Here is a 15,477-nt window from a genome sequence, read left to right on the forward strand (position 1 = left end):
AGTCACTTATGCAGAGGATCGTTTCCATCCTACTTTAAACATTACTATTTCCTTCCCAAATCAAATACCTCCAGAATGTTCCTCCCATAAATAAGAATATTGCTTCGCTAAAACTAATTATACTAATCTCAGATCCCTGCTATCTGCCACTAATTGGGATAACGTTTTAAAATCTGATAATATTGATGAAAATATATCAACATTTTACTCTATTCTACAGGAATGCTTTGATAAGTAAGTCCCTCGAATTATTGTAGGTGATAATTCTAGACCACCTTGGAATACAAGAAATTTATCGAAACTGAAAAATAACTAAAATAAACTGTATAAGAAATTTGAAAAATCGGGAACTTACTCGACTTCTCAAACTATTCATTAGCGAGATCAAAGTGCAATTTAGATAACTCAAATATTTTCGCCGATTTTGTTGCTACTACTTATTCTGATAAACTTTACGCACGCGATTAAGAATTTCCTTACATAATTAGAAATTCTCTTAATATACATGTTCCTTTGTTAGATCAATACACTATAGAGCAAAATTTAAGATCAATAAAATCTAAGTTCTTGCTTTTTTAATGCATTTTGAAACAGTGTTCCGATCAACTTTCCTATCTTTTATTGATTCTGTTTAACAATTCATTAAAATCTGGATATCTACCGCAGATCAGGATTTACTAATAGAAGGTTAGGTCACTTGCGAAAACATAAAGTGGATAGGCACCATGAACATCATTAAGGATGACGGCTGATTGCTTGGCTTAACCTTATTTAGTGAATCCTGAACGAAGATAAAATCTTTCATTAACCAGTAACCATTAACCTCTCCCAAATTAATGGAGAAGATATTGACCAAATTTTTTTCTCCTCAGGCTTCCTTAGTGCTATCTTCATATCAACACGGATTCAGGAAATCACGCTCAACCATAACAAATCTGTTGGAATTTGCATGTATTGTCAACGATGCTTTCAGCGGCAATAGCCAGACTAATACCGTATACACGGATTTTAGTGAAGCGTTCGATAAGGTTAACATTGCACTTCTAATGATGAAATTAGAAATTAGATTTATATGGTTTCAGTAATTCGGTGTTAAAATGGCTAAGTTCATATCTGATTGTTCACAAAATGTGAAATTTGGTAATGCGATTTCTAAAACCATCATTGTTTCCTCCGGTGTTCCCCAAGGTAGCTATCTCGGTCCGATCTTGTTTTGTCTTTTCATTAATGATTTACCTAACATAATAAAGCATTCTAATATTTTGATGTTTGCCGAAGATGTGAATATTTTTAAATGACCCAGATGATAAGTATTATCTCCAGTCCGATCTTGATCTGATTTTATGAATGGTGCAAAATTAACTTTATGCAATTGAGCATTTCCAAATGCAAAATAATGCGTTCTTCAAGACTAAATCCTTTTATCACAAATTATTTTATCGTATCCGATGAGCTTGAATCGGTCGATTCATTTAAAGACGTTGGGCTTCTTATGGATACACGTTTAAACTTTCGTAACCATATCTCTATGGCAGTTGGTAAAGCTTACGGCTACCTTGGATTTATGAAACGCTGGAGCAGAGAATTTAATGATATCGGAAGAGCTATATTTGCTAGCAATTATTATTTATTTAAAAGACCATGAGCGAAAATGCAAGGATAATTCCTTTTTTTTTATCGTATTGGCCCAAGTTGAAAAACGTTTCGTCCACCCTTTTAATGAATGTCGAATTTCTTCTATGTATGTGAAAAAGTTAAGTACCGCAAAAGAAAATATTTACACAGATGTTTTTTTTTTACTATGGTTTTATATGGAGTTTCATTGTGAAAACAGAAAGGCGGAACTTTAAAAATACTAAGGGCGACATTTTCGAGTTTATCACTCGCACTCGATGGAGCGTTTTTTTAAACCCGCCAAAGTCGAAGTGTCTAATTACACATAAAAATATTTCCTAGAAAGGCGTGTGTTGGCGTAAAAAACATTTTGTCAAAGTATATTAAATTTATAACTATTTGCTTTGCATTTTAACTTTTCTTAATATATGTACTTGTTATTTTATGGGTTTTCCCTATCGATTTCTGTCATGCTATATTTTCGTCTACTTTAACACCTTAACACATTAACGTCCTACAGACGCTACATATTTAACATTACACTTGATACAACTACACCATTGATGTACACAAAACATTTTTAATGCTATATGATATTTTGCTCCCAACTTACTTTAATTTATTGAAGTAGCCGTTGAGTGGAGTGGACGTGTTTTCATTTCGCTCCTCAAAGAAAAATATCCGTATCTCAGAATAGGTACTACCTATTACGAACAATTTTAAATCCTCTTTGGAGTAGGCTAGAAATGGACTCTAAAGACCCAACAGCTGTGGTGGTGGCGTCAGACCGTAGCATGTTGTCCTCCCCTTCTATAGGTGTGGGTGCCTTGCCATTTGTAGTCAAGAGTAATGCTTCAAGCACACAACTAGTCGTCAGACTAATTAATGAGGAAGAGACGTATAAACCAGAGGGAGGCACAGTTGGTCCCCAACCTTTAAGTAAAAATGGTGTTTCCGACTCAAAATAAGATAGCGAATATGAAACAGTCATTGCAGCCGAATCGAGAGATGAGGGCGGCGGGATGACGGCAGATGTGGGCGATGGCTTTGCCAAGCTCACAAGCAGACCGAGAAAGCGATCCTGGGCACGACGAAGGAGACAGAGGCAGCGCAATCGGGCGAATGTGCGGGGTACTGGAAGGGATAGAACTGACATTCCAAGCAATAATATGGAAGCTGGAAATAGAATCAGTTCTCCCGAGGAGGATCTGATTAACGAGCGGATTTTCGAACATGTGTGAAACTCTGTAGAGGGTACACCCATACAAATGATGAGCTGCGAGTATAGACGGAACATCTTTACGCTGCGTTTTGCGTCGGCGGAATGCATTGATACCGCCAAACAGCTTGTCAGAGGTATCCACGCTCCCTGGGAGGGACGACGGTCTTCATCAAGGGGTAGGGCAATAAGTTTGTGACGCAACGCATGTTGGGATTCTTGGGCAAGCAAAACAAAGGTTCTGTCGTAGAGAAGTGGGAACAGGGAGGCGACTATAGTACCATCGCCAACTCCCAAGAAGCCCATTTACTTAAGATTTGGAAGACTAAGATAGGCAAAGATCCTAGTATTAAAACATCACTGGAAACTCAATACAGCCTAATGAACAGGGAATCGACAATGGAATCATTACAGATGGAACCATTACACTGGTACTCGACCGAGGACCTGCGTTATTTGTCATGCAGTCTAAAGAACAGGCAGCAAATGATGAGATCATCACCTGCTCCCAAGAAGCCCATTTACTGGAGGACCAAATCATTGGTCATCCAGATAAACCTCCACCAGAGCGAGACTGCTACACACGCTCTGATGGAGAAAATCAGCAAGGGCAAGATACATATTGGCTTAATTCAGGAGCCATGGACGACCCGGAACAAAGTTTCTGTATTGAATCATATCAACTACCAATTATTCTATGCTAACACTGGTACTCGGTTATTTGTCATACAAATTTAAATTGTATATTTTCCTCAGAGTTGTCAACGTCGGATCCAACAGTGGTAAGACAAGGAGACAGTGGAGCATACTTGGAATCACTTTATCTGCCCTTCGACTCTCCGACACCGCCACCCGCGTCGAAGATGCAACCACCGGCGAGGAAAGCAAAACAGATAGGAAACGAGGTACTACTCGTAATAGGGTGCGATGCTAACTCTCACCACATTCCGTGGGGTAGTACCAACATTAGTAATGGGGACCAAGCTTTGCCAGAGTTCTTGAATATTGGTAACACCACTACTTTTGTTAATAGGATTAGGGAGGAGGTATTAGATGCTACAATATGTTCGAAAAATCTAATCGATGAGGTTCAGGTTTGGGTCGTCTCCATGGAACACTCTTTCTCTGACCATTGCTACATTAGGTTTAGACTCGGTCAGCGCCGAAACCCAAACTGAAACGTTAGCAGACGACATGGGAGTGAGAGCAGAAACATGTTGAGGCTTTTGATGAAAAACCATTTTCCACAGGATACGACGGGACTCACGGAGATACCGCAATCTTGGAATAATGATGTTGACCGAAGGCTTATGATTACAGAATTTATTGTGAAGGAGGAGCTTCAAACCATATATTTCCGGCGTTACTACAAGGAGGCAGATTATCTGGCGCCAATATTTTCACAGCGTGCCTGGGACTTGCACATACTCCGAAAGCCTGGCAGGAGCAAGGGTTGTATTTATATCTAAGACCAGCAAGGCAAGTTATGCGACACCAAAGGCCTACAGACCTAAAGCCTTACGACCTTTCTACTCAAAACCATGTGTATGTCAATAGTTGCATGGGGTAGATTAATATCCGCATCCTCTTTTCAACCTAAACTAACTTAATTTGAATATTCCAATGCATTCTATCACACTGCTCTTTTCATATAAAAATTATGATCGCGGACGAGTTCGCCTAAGAGCCGTAGACCATTCCCCCATTGTGGGGAGATGTGCCTCAAGACGAGTCTTCCGCGAATCTTCCACATAAGTTTCTAACGAGTAAAGCCTAGTACGAAAATTGTATATTTATTGATTGCGAAATATGCCGCATTCTATGTGATGAAATAACACAAACCAAAGTCATACAAAGCCACACAACAAAAGCAACTACGTTGAAACAGAGTTGCTTGTGACCCAGCTCGTGAGCTCTTAGTTGCCTTTGCAATGAATTGTAGCCAAATTTGTGTTGGCTCAGCGACATATCGCTGGTATTTTGCCCAAAGTCCGTAGCACTTCAACGGAATATGTTCGGAGTTTCCTTGACATCATTTTTATAGTGCGTTTTTGCAATTGATCTGGCGAATAGTCGAACTCAGTACTAGGCTTTAGCCAGAAAAATATTGGAAGGTCTTAGAACCACACAAGAACCTTGTTTACGAGTAATAATTGAGTGTTTTGGAATATTTTCTATATACTCTTCATTAAGAAATGCGCATTATTCGCCTGGGCGACTAACAAATAACTGTTTTTAAATATTCATTCGACATTGCTCTTTAAGAGTTTCGCGTTATTCCCGTGGAAAAATCATGGAAGGCTTTAGAATCTCGAAAGAACCTTGTTTACGAGTACCAATTGAGTGTTTTGGAATAATTTATAAATACTCTTCGTTAGGAAATGCGCATTATTTGCTTGGGTGACTAAAAAAATAACTGATTTTGAATATTCATTCAATACTGTTCTTTAAAGGTTTCGCTTTATTCGCGTGGAATACTAAAAATTTATGCGCTCATCAGAAACCTAACAACTGCGAAAAACTTTTAAAAAAATTGTTTTTCCGCGTGATATTCATCCTACTAAGTACCTATCGTCACATAAACCAAGTGAGAGTTCTGTCTGGTATTGTGAAAGTTGTCTACTCAAAACAAAACATCGAATAACGTTATTCAATACAACTTCTGCACGCGCCAGGTATTAAAATATTTGTCTATAAATAACTCAAGCGATTTATAGACAAATCTTCTGGACAGTTATATAACGCAATGCGTTGCATAATTAACGTAGCAAAAAGTTACTAAATCTTCGGCACACTCAATGAATTGCCCAATGATATCCTCGAAGAGTATTTCGGGACTCATACTCAAGAAAAAATGGAGTAAAATTCATCGAGAAGATTGCTTCATTCAACGCGTGGACAAACGCTCTTCCAAAATTATGAAAAATGTTTGCAGGGTAGTATGACGTGTAACAGGAAAATTTTTTGCGCTTTTTTGGACATTGCGTTTTTGATGAGCAGAATAATCTTGCACTCAGAAAAGTGCTTATCGTACATATGAGTTGATTGGATGATATATGGTTGTCCAAGATCTTTACTGATAACAGTGATTTTTGTTAACCTGCGGAATAATGTGAAGCATTATTTTAAATTATGAAACAATTCAAAATGATCTTGCTGGTCCGAGGTTCGGTACCTTTGTATTGAAAAGCGGAATCACATGCTCTGTGCCACAAAGCTCCTTCCCATTTGGCAAAATTTTATTTTAAGTAACTCATTTCCACTGGTGAGACATTGTGTCTATATATAAAATATGTCAGCTAGAGGTGTGCACGTGAGTTTTCGTGTCACGCGTGAGTCACGTGATTCGTGAGTAAAATTTAAATCTAATCACGTGATCGTGCGTGACCGTGATTGAATTAAAATTTTTCGTGCGTGAGCGAGTAAAATCATGCTCACGACACTAACCACGAATCACATATGAGTTGATTGCATGATTGAGGAAATCCCGACTCACGAGACACTCACGGCTTACGAGACACTCATGACTCACTAGGCACTCACGAAACAAACAAATAATAACGAAAAACAAAATTTTAGTTATGCTCTCAAATCATACGGCCTGATACATTTTATACAAACATGAATATACGTACGTTGAAATGTTGTACAATTTGAGACGCACGAAAAAAAAAATATTATTCGGGACTGGTGAGTGCCTTGTGAGTCGTGATTGTCTCGTGAGTCGTGATTTTCTCGTGAGTCGCGAGAGCCTCGTGAGTCGTGATTGTCACTTGAGTGCTTCGTGAGTTGTGATTGTCTTGTGAGTAGCGATTTTCTCGTGAGTCGTGCGTGAGTAAAATTTTTGTCTCGTGAGTGAACGTGAGTCGATATAAAAAAGTCGTGCGTGAGTAACATTATTTTCTCGTGAGCGTGAGTGAAAAATCACTCACGCGCACATTTCAAATTTCAACCTCTAACAAAAAAGCATGCCATCTTTGATGAAAAATAGTTCCGCCTTTGTGCTCCTTCCAGTAGCAATTTGTGCAAATTTGCACAATTAATGTGATTATTCTTAACCTTTTTCGGCACAATTTACAAATTTAATTTTTTAAAGTCTCTATTACACGGCATGTATTTGTCTTATGACAAATTAAGCACATGTAGAGTTGTACATGTAGTGTGATACAAACATTTCGATGAGATCTTGCTCTATTCCTTCTGACAAAAACATAAAAATTTCAGCTGTTTTTTGTTGTCGGTCAAAGGAAAGCAGGATTCACAGAATAAGGTTAAGCCAAGCGATCAGCCGATATACTTTTTTTTTAATATTTGGCAGTACTTGGCATTGAGGATGTCAACTTGTTCTCTTTTTACATTCATTCTTTGTTTACGTTTTCTCCTATATGATGACATTTTCAGATTTGACATCCTTAATGATGTTTATGGGGCCTATCCACTTTATGTTTTTGCATGTGACCTAACCTTCTATTAGTGAATCCTGAAAGGAAAGTAACCCCAAAATAAATTTTTTCCACAAATTTATAATTTAACCAGCTTTCTCACAAATTTAAACATTTTTACACATAAAAAAATTAGCTTATGCTCAAATTTTTTTGTTTTTTAGGTCATACGAAAATAACATACAGATGTGAAAACAAAAGTTATATGTCGTGTAATAGCGCCTTAATTGCGCAAACATATGATTACAGGCAAACTGGTAACCCATTAAGAAAGGACGTAAAACGCAGTGCGCTATTTCCGTTTGGACCTATAAGGTGGAGTTACATACTATGCGAGCGCATTAAAAATGCAACTCTGCAAATAAGTTAAACAATTTTTAACTTTAGAATGGTTGAAATTATAAACGCAAACAAAGAGAAAGCGCAAACAAAATTGCTGTGAACGTAAACACAGAACTGACATTGTAATACCGTCAAACTGCCTGGCTGTTTTCAGCTGTTCGCGTGAGACCACCTTTATTAATCCACCTTGAATACAAACCAACCTATTTTAATTTTATAACTCTTTACTAACTCTTCACCCATTTTGCACCTAAACGGCATATCACGCTATTTTGTTTTGTCCTATGGCATTTCAATTTATTTGATTACTGTTTTTGTTCGCAATCAGCAGTTTTTGTTGTCAATCGGACGCAAGAAACCCCAAATTATATTGATTTTACAACTTTATTATTTAACTAGCTTTCTTACAGCTTTAACATTTGTGCGCATTAAAAATCGGCTGTTGTATACAATTTTAAGATACGAACATAACATATTCAAGTGTGATATCAAAAATGATGAATCATATGTAAATTGACAACTTTGACAACTTGACAACCTGATGATTAACTATCGATGGAAAAAGTAACGTGTCATAAGACAAAAGAATTAAGTGTAATAGGGCTTAAGCGGATCGTTTGTTTCGTGTAAGATAAGCCCTCAGCTGAAGTAGTGAAGATGGCAGAAATGCACTCAATAGGGAAATCTGTACCCGAATACCTAACAATCTCGACCCGTTTGATTAGTGGTTAAAACGCCTCACTGACTGACACTGAACAGCGAATCGCCAACGCCGGATTTATTAAAATACAATTAATAACACATTGATGGCGTTCCCATTACCAGATAATGACATATGCTCTAACACTTAGGCTGCAGGACATGGAATATAATCATTTAAATTTAGATAACTAGATTTATTTCATATTTTTTCTGTCATGTGAGTGACCTCGTTTTGAGCAAATAAGATTTAAGAAACTTAAGAACATCATTCAAAAATACGCCAAAAATCCCAATCTAGCCCGATTTAAATTAAATATGATTCGTGAAGCGCAACTATTACCCCTATAAATGGACATGGCCTCCGTACAAACCAATCGTCCTATTTCTCTCAATTTTTCCCGATTCGCCTTAAATTAGACATGTGAGGTGTTCTAATGGATTCTAACGGAATTTATATCCAATAGTCAACTGTGCTTTTCGATCCTTATTATTTTTGTTGTAAAATCATAACTGCTTGCATTATCGACATAAGTTTGAACAGAAGTTGGAAACAGTCTCAAATTATCGATTTCCGTAAAAAAAGGGAAATCTTAAATTTGGTCACATACACCTGAACACAACACAAAATGACAATAAAATTTTCCCTAAATTGGCATTTTCTCTAGAGCCGATCAAATGCCTTTATAGAAAATTTTGATGAACAAAACCAAAACCTTTAAAAATGAAATAAACATATTAATGAAAACAAAACTAAAACTGTCTCCCTCCTTATTTCACGTACACAAGACAAATGGTTGCAAAGGTTGACGATTTGTCTGAGCGACTTTTTGAAGTTGCCGAAAACATTTTAAATGCGAAAAAATTGCTGCTGTTTTAGAAAATAGCGAATAAAGCTTTGTATTCGGTATTGAACCTTTTGAAGAAAAATCGATTCGACTCAATTGTTGTGTGGCGCCATTTTTTCAGGCTCATTTTCTTTTCCCCTTTTTAATTACAGGCTGCATTTAATGAAGTGCAATTATTTTAATCATCGTTATTCTGCATTTTGCTAATTTTTTATTGATTTTTCAATAGGTAAAGGCATGACATACTTTGACAACACTCCGCGATTTCCATCTGGCAGCCCTGTTTGAGCTCTACATTAAGTTCTCAATTACTCACATGCTCCCCAACACTTTCACTCTCCCTCTCACTTACTCACCTAAAAGCGCGAGAGCGCAATGACTTCTAGCAAAAATCTTTAACCAAAACAATGTATCCAAAAAAAATCAAAAGATTGTTTTTAAATTATTCTTCGTTTATTGCACATAAAAATTCTATTTCGATGAATAGTACAGCAGCAAATGTTTTTACCAGCTATTCCGTACTCGAGTTCCACATACACACACGCATGGTCTCAAACAAAACACATTGTCGGAATAATAAAATGCACTTGTTGTTTGTTTTTTTTTTTTTGCAATGATTTGTTTTTCTGTTTTAGAAATCTTTAACCACAAACCCCCTATGAGCAGAAAAATGCAGCATACATACGAACAAACGTGCGTTTGTTCGTTCCATGCAAACCCATACACACGTTCGCACACGAACACTCTTTCGCTTCGGTGCGAGCTATTTGGCAATGTAAAGTAATGAATAAACTTAGTTTGTTTGTAATTAATTAATGTTTAGCACAAAATCCATAAAATCTAGTGTAAATATTTTCCAATTAGCAATTCACTAAACACACTTTGTATACTGTCTGTCTGTCGGTTCGTTTGTGAGTGCGTTTGTTCGTACTACGAACTCAGTCAGTCTGTTTGGTATTCGTCGTTGGTTTAGGTTGTTTTTTTGTTGGTGTATCGTTATTTTTGTCTTCGTTCAAAAGAAGTTCGAATTTAATCTCTTCTCTTTTTATCCTGCTGCCCACGAGTGGCGGCAGCAGTGGAGCAGCAAGTTTGACTTTCATAATCCATTTTTTGTCCTACTGCTGCTGCTTGTTCTTATAATGTTAGGAGGGTTTTTTACCCCTTCTTTTTCTTTTGATTTTTGTACTGGCTGCTCTGTTGCTTTTTCCCCATCACTTTTCTGGGTTATTTGTTTAAATTTTGGGGCTTTTTAAACCTCCTCTTCATTAATATTACTCACATTTATCACTTATCGACGCGGTATTTGCAAAAGATTTTATATTGTTTTATCTTTTCTCATATATTTTAATATTTCTTTTAATTTTCTCTTTTTTGCACAAAACACAACTTCACTGATTGATACATGACTAATTTGGTTATTCGACTACATGGAGAAATTTTGCAACGCGAGTTGCCATATGAAGCTTTATCAAGTATGGGGTAATTCCAAATACCGTTTATAGTAGGGATACCAAATTTTACACTAAATGAAAAAATAAAATTTACACTGAAAGTTAAAAAAAAAATTTTTAACTGAAAGTTCTAAGGTGTAAAGTACTTTGTAAGTTACACATAAAAAAACTACCAAATTTGTATGTTAAACAGTTAATCCTCAACGAATTTTAGCATTGAATCGGATACATTAATTGTTGAAGTAGGTTTGTAGAGATTTGACAGACAAAATAATTGAAATTTTCTGAATTTTCAAAAAATTCTTTTGTTGAGTTAGTTGCTATGAAGCATTTACAAAACCAGATTCGCATCCCCTGGACGGGCCAAAAAAGTTTTTTTATTATTTTTCTGTAAACTTGTTTGATACTATGTTCAGACCAAAAAAAAAATAAAAAATGTAATTTCGTCCTAAAAAATTATTAAACAAACAACAATTTTAACAATAACGCATCATGAAATTTGTGTTGAAGTGATGAAAAATGAAATTTGGAAAACATCTCAATTGGTGTCAACGGTTGAGAAGTTTTTCAAAACGACATAAGCAAAACGAGTCAATGTAGACATGGCATTATACTATAGGGCTGTTCGCGTACTTTTCCAGTAAAAATTTGCAAGACAGTGAGAGCAATTTTACTCTCTTTGAAAAATTTTTTAGTAAAAGTACGCGAACGACTTCCAGAGAGAATTTGCAGAACAACAGCTGATTTTTGTTATAGTTGGTTTGTTATACCCTCCACCGTAGGATTCACTTAGTCATTCCGTTTGCAACACATCGAAATATCAATTTCCGACCCTACAAAGAATATATATTTCGGATCGTCCTAAAATTCTGAGACGATTTAACAACGTCCGTGAGTCTGTCCGTCCGTCTGTTGTAATCACTCTACAATCTTCAAAAATTGAGATATTTAGCTGAAATTTGCCACAGATACCTTTCTGATGCACGCTTGTGAAGTTCTTGAACGGGCCAAATCGGACCTTATTGGATATAGCTGCTATACAAACGGATATTCCGATTAAGGTTCTAATGCCCATTAAGCTATATTTATTACCCGATTACCCTGAAATTTGAAACAGAGAGTCTTAGGCCTCCCGACATCTGACCTAAATATGGATTAAATCGGACTATATTTAGGTATAGCTGCCATATAGACCGATCTCCAGTCTCTAGATAAAAGGTCTAAAGCCCATAAAAGCTTTATTTATTACCCGATTTTGTTGAAATATAAAATACAAAATTCAACAGTGACTTATATTTATTAGGCCACTCAATATCCGTGTCGAATTTGGGTGCATACATTATCCAATTTTCACCTGATTGTGACGAAAGTGGGTTTTCATATATACCCGAGGTGGTGGGTATCCAAAGTTCGGCCCGGCCGAACTTAATGCTTATTTACTTGTTATTTGCTTGCTTAGGAAAACAAGTGTTTTAAAATAAAAAATGCTGGCGATACTAGTGAGATCTTTTCCTTAGATAAACGGCAATTTATTGACCCGAGAGTGACAAGGTAAGAAGGGGAGCCATTCGTCGTATCCGCGATCTGCGTGCCGCTAGACAGCCATCACAATATACCGTGAACAAAGTTATGAAAGTCATCCGTGGCGCCAAGTCGCTGGTCCCAGACGGAATCTCTACACCGATGCTGAATAATCTGTATCTGCCTGGTGTTAAGTACCTTACAACTTTTCTTAACTTGTCTATGAACATTCTTATAGTTCCGATGTCTGGAAGATGGGCAGAGTGATCCCGCTACTGAAGCTAGAAAAAGACCCGAGTTTGGGGGAGTGGTAGAGACCGATCTACTTACTCTCACGAGAAGCCAAGACGCACTACTACTCCCAAGTCTCGTTGGACAATTTCTACTCGCAGACCATCAGCATGCATTTCGAAGCTGCTTTGTATGCCATCACCGTACACAAAACTAGAAACAACGTTCTCAAGTCCCTTTGTATGCCATCACCGTACACAAAACTAGAAACAACGTTCTCAAGTCCCTTGTCGACCGCACTTGGTGCGTTGACAAAGAGACCTTGGACTAACCACCTAGTGCTTCTGAATATTGTGGCTAGACAAATTGCTGCGACCACTGATGTGAGGCGTGCGTCACTTAACTGCCAGCCAGACCCACTCAATCCCATGCCAACATCTTCCCTCCTTACAAATTCAAAGGAACGGTGTTGGTTTCATTGTAGCTCTCCGATAAGAACGATTCCATTAAAACACCTAAGAAACCGATAATTGTACAATACTTTTCTTGGTGTCTGGAAGGATACAATGTTTTAATTTTTCAAGATTTTCCAAATATTTGAGCAAATTTTGCATCTGCCTTCTAATGTATAACAACCGACTTGAGGTAAAATTAAAACCTCATTTGGAGAGTTTTATGTACCTTAACACATGTGGCTGCCTTGAATCTTCATTAAAAGTAAATAAAAATTAAACAAATTTAATGTTTTTATTTTTTACTTACCTCTGCCTTTTTGATCCAATTTGGTGTAAGCTTTTGTATTTTCATGTAACAGCAATTTTTCATAAAACAGCTGACCTTTACTGAACACCTGTTCAAAGTCGCAAATTTCTGCTGGCAAAAAAAGTCCCAGTAGAAATTTGCATGTCCTCTATTTTCGAACTGTCAAAATTTGCTCTCTCTCTTGCGCTCTCTTCTGCTGGCAAATATATTACGCGACCGACTTCCTATAAAAATTTGCACAAATTTTTGAGTTCCCGAAGACAGCTGATGTCTACACCGCCTCATTTTGCTTATGTCGTTTTAAAAAAACATTTCAACCGTCCCCGCTAGTTGAGATGTTTTCCAAATTTAATCATATATGTTATCATGAACTATTGTTCAGATTTATTTTTTTTTTTGTCAGCTAAATTTGGTTTATTTACAAATATCTTTTGGAAAAAAATCGATTTTTATTTTTTAACATTATTCAGGGCAGTGTTTATTCAGCACAATTTGGACATTAATTTGGACTTACATGCCTTGAATGAATCGTTCTTCTTCTAACTGCTAGTGCGGGACACACACACAGAAGGTGTTCTATAGTCTCTTCTTTCTCGATGTCCCTACAGCTTCTGCAAAAGTCGTTGCTGACAACCTGCAGTCTGTCAGCATGTTTTCCGATTAGACAGTGACCTGTCATGACGGACACAATAACTGAAACGTCTGCAAAGCAGTAGACCTCTTCAAGTCTAGATGAGGCCACATAGTTTTGGAATGCTCACAGCATCCTATTTGGGACCATCTATCATTCGTTGACCTTCGGGTCTGGTCCTGAAAACTTTGCTTACATGCCGCTAGAGGCATACCCACAAATTCCAGTGTAACTAGAGTGTGTAAGGTAGTTCCTAGTTTCGCAAGCTCGTCTGCTTTAGAATTTCCTGGGATATCTCTGTGGCCCGTCACCCAGAACAGGTGAATTTTGAACTGTGCAGCCATCTCGTTGAGAGATCTGCGACAGTCGAGGGCGGTTTTTGTGTTCAGAAATACGTTCTCCAGGGATTTAATGGCTGCCTGGCTGTCTGAGAAAATATTTATGCCAATCGTCGTAATGATATTATATCTTAGCCATTCCGCCACTACCTTAATTGCAAGGATCTCCGCTTGGTATACACTGCAGTGGTCGGGTAACCTTTTCGATATGACCAGTTCTAGATCTTTAGAGTACACACCAAAGTCCACCTGGTCGTTTAGTTTGGAACCATCCGTATAGAAGTCTATGTAACTTCTGTTACCAGGGATATAGTGGTTCCAATCGGTTCCATCAGGAATAGTGGTACAGTAATTTTTATCAAAAAGCGGCTAAGGTAGGTTGTAATCCACACTGCCCGGAACATCGTATATTGTATCAAGGATAACACAGTGTCCGTAGCCGCCACATGACCAATGAGAAAGCTCCCTTAACCTCACGGCAGTGGTCGCTGCTAATTGGGTAGCCACAATGCCCAGAGACATAAGATGTAGCATTAAATTCAGTGCATCAGATGGTGTCGTCCTCAGTGCGGATGTGATGCACAAACAAGCCATTCTTTGGATCCGATTAAGTATTGAGCAGTAAGTGGATTTTTGAAGCGCCGTCCACCAGACCACAACACCATACAGCATTAGAGGTTTGACAACTGCAGTATATACCCAATGCATGACACGCGGTCTAAATCCCCAACTTTTGCCAATGGCTCTCTTGCACGTGTAAAGGGCAAGAGTGGCCTTTCATACCCTTTCCAAAATGTTGGATTTGAAGTTCAGTTACCTGTCCGCTTTCTGTAAATGGAACATTCTCTCCACCCAAGGAGACAGGTGGCACTGTGGGCAACTTGTAAAAAAAAGGCATTGGGGCACAAAATTAAAATTTCATTTACGCTAGCGTCGATTCACATATATTCTATTCTCATTCTCTTGGTTGCAGTCTTTGTTGAGACAGCAACGAATTAACACGCGCAAGGATGTACACATTGTTTTTGTGTTTTCATTTAAAAATAAAAGTTTTTCTGGTTAAACTCTAAATATAAAACGAAAAAATTATATATTAATTTTTTTATTTATTATGTTTCCTTAAAAAAACTTAATAGTCTGTTTATCGATTTCGAACGGTTGCTTTTCGTTTGTCTGGGCTTCTTTTTCCGATCTATATTCGTCCATATAGACGGTTCTTAGTATTTATTTTTGATGAGTTGTTAGCTCTTTTGGCTTTGATGGATCTTTTTATACATCGAAATTCTTCCCTTTTGCTAAAATCCCAATCATTAACAAGAGAAATAAACAAAAAAAAAATAGAAATAAAAAATTATCTTCGACTCATTCTTTATAGGACG

At 37.3% G+C, this 15,477-nt stretch overlaps 1 protein-coding gene across 1 annotated transcript in view; it reads right to left on the reverse strand.

Annotated features, from left to right (window-relative positions):
- Nucleotides 1–10,569, reverse strand: part of LOC106085531 (serine/threonine-protein phosphatase 2B catalytic subunit 3) — a 107,678-nt gene extending 97,109 nt beyond the window's left edge. The window contains exon 1 of the mRNA XM_013249828.2: nt 10,444–10,569. The gene's annotated coding sequence lies outside the window, so the exon portion shown is untranslated. The remainder of the gene's footprint in view (nt 1–10,443) is intronic.
- Nucleotides 10,570–15,477: the final 4,908 nt, after the last annotated feature.

The sequence above is a fragment of the Stomoxys calcitrans genome, chromosome 4 (genome assembly GCF_963082655.1).
Source record: "Stomoxys calcitrans chromosome 4, idStoCalc2.1, whole genome shotgun sequence".
NCBI lineage: Eukaryota > Metazoa > Arthropoda > Insecta > Diptera > Muscidae > Stomoxys > Stomoxys calcitrans.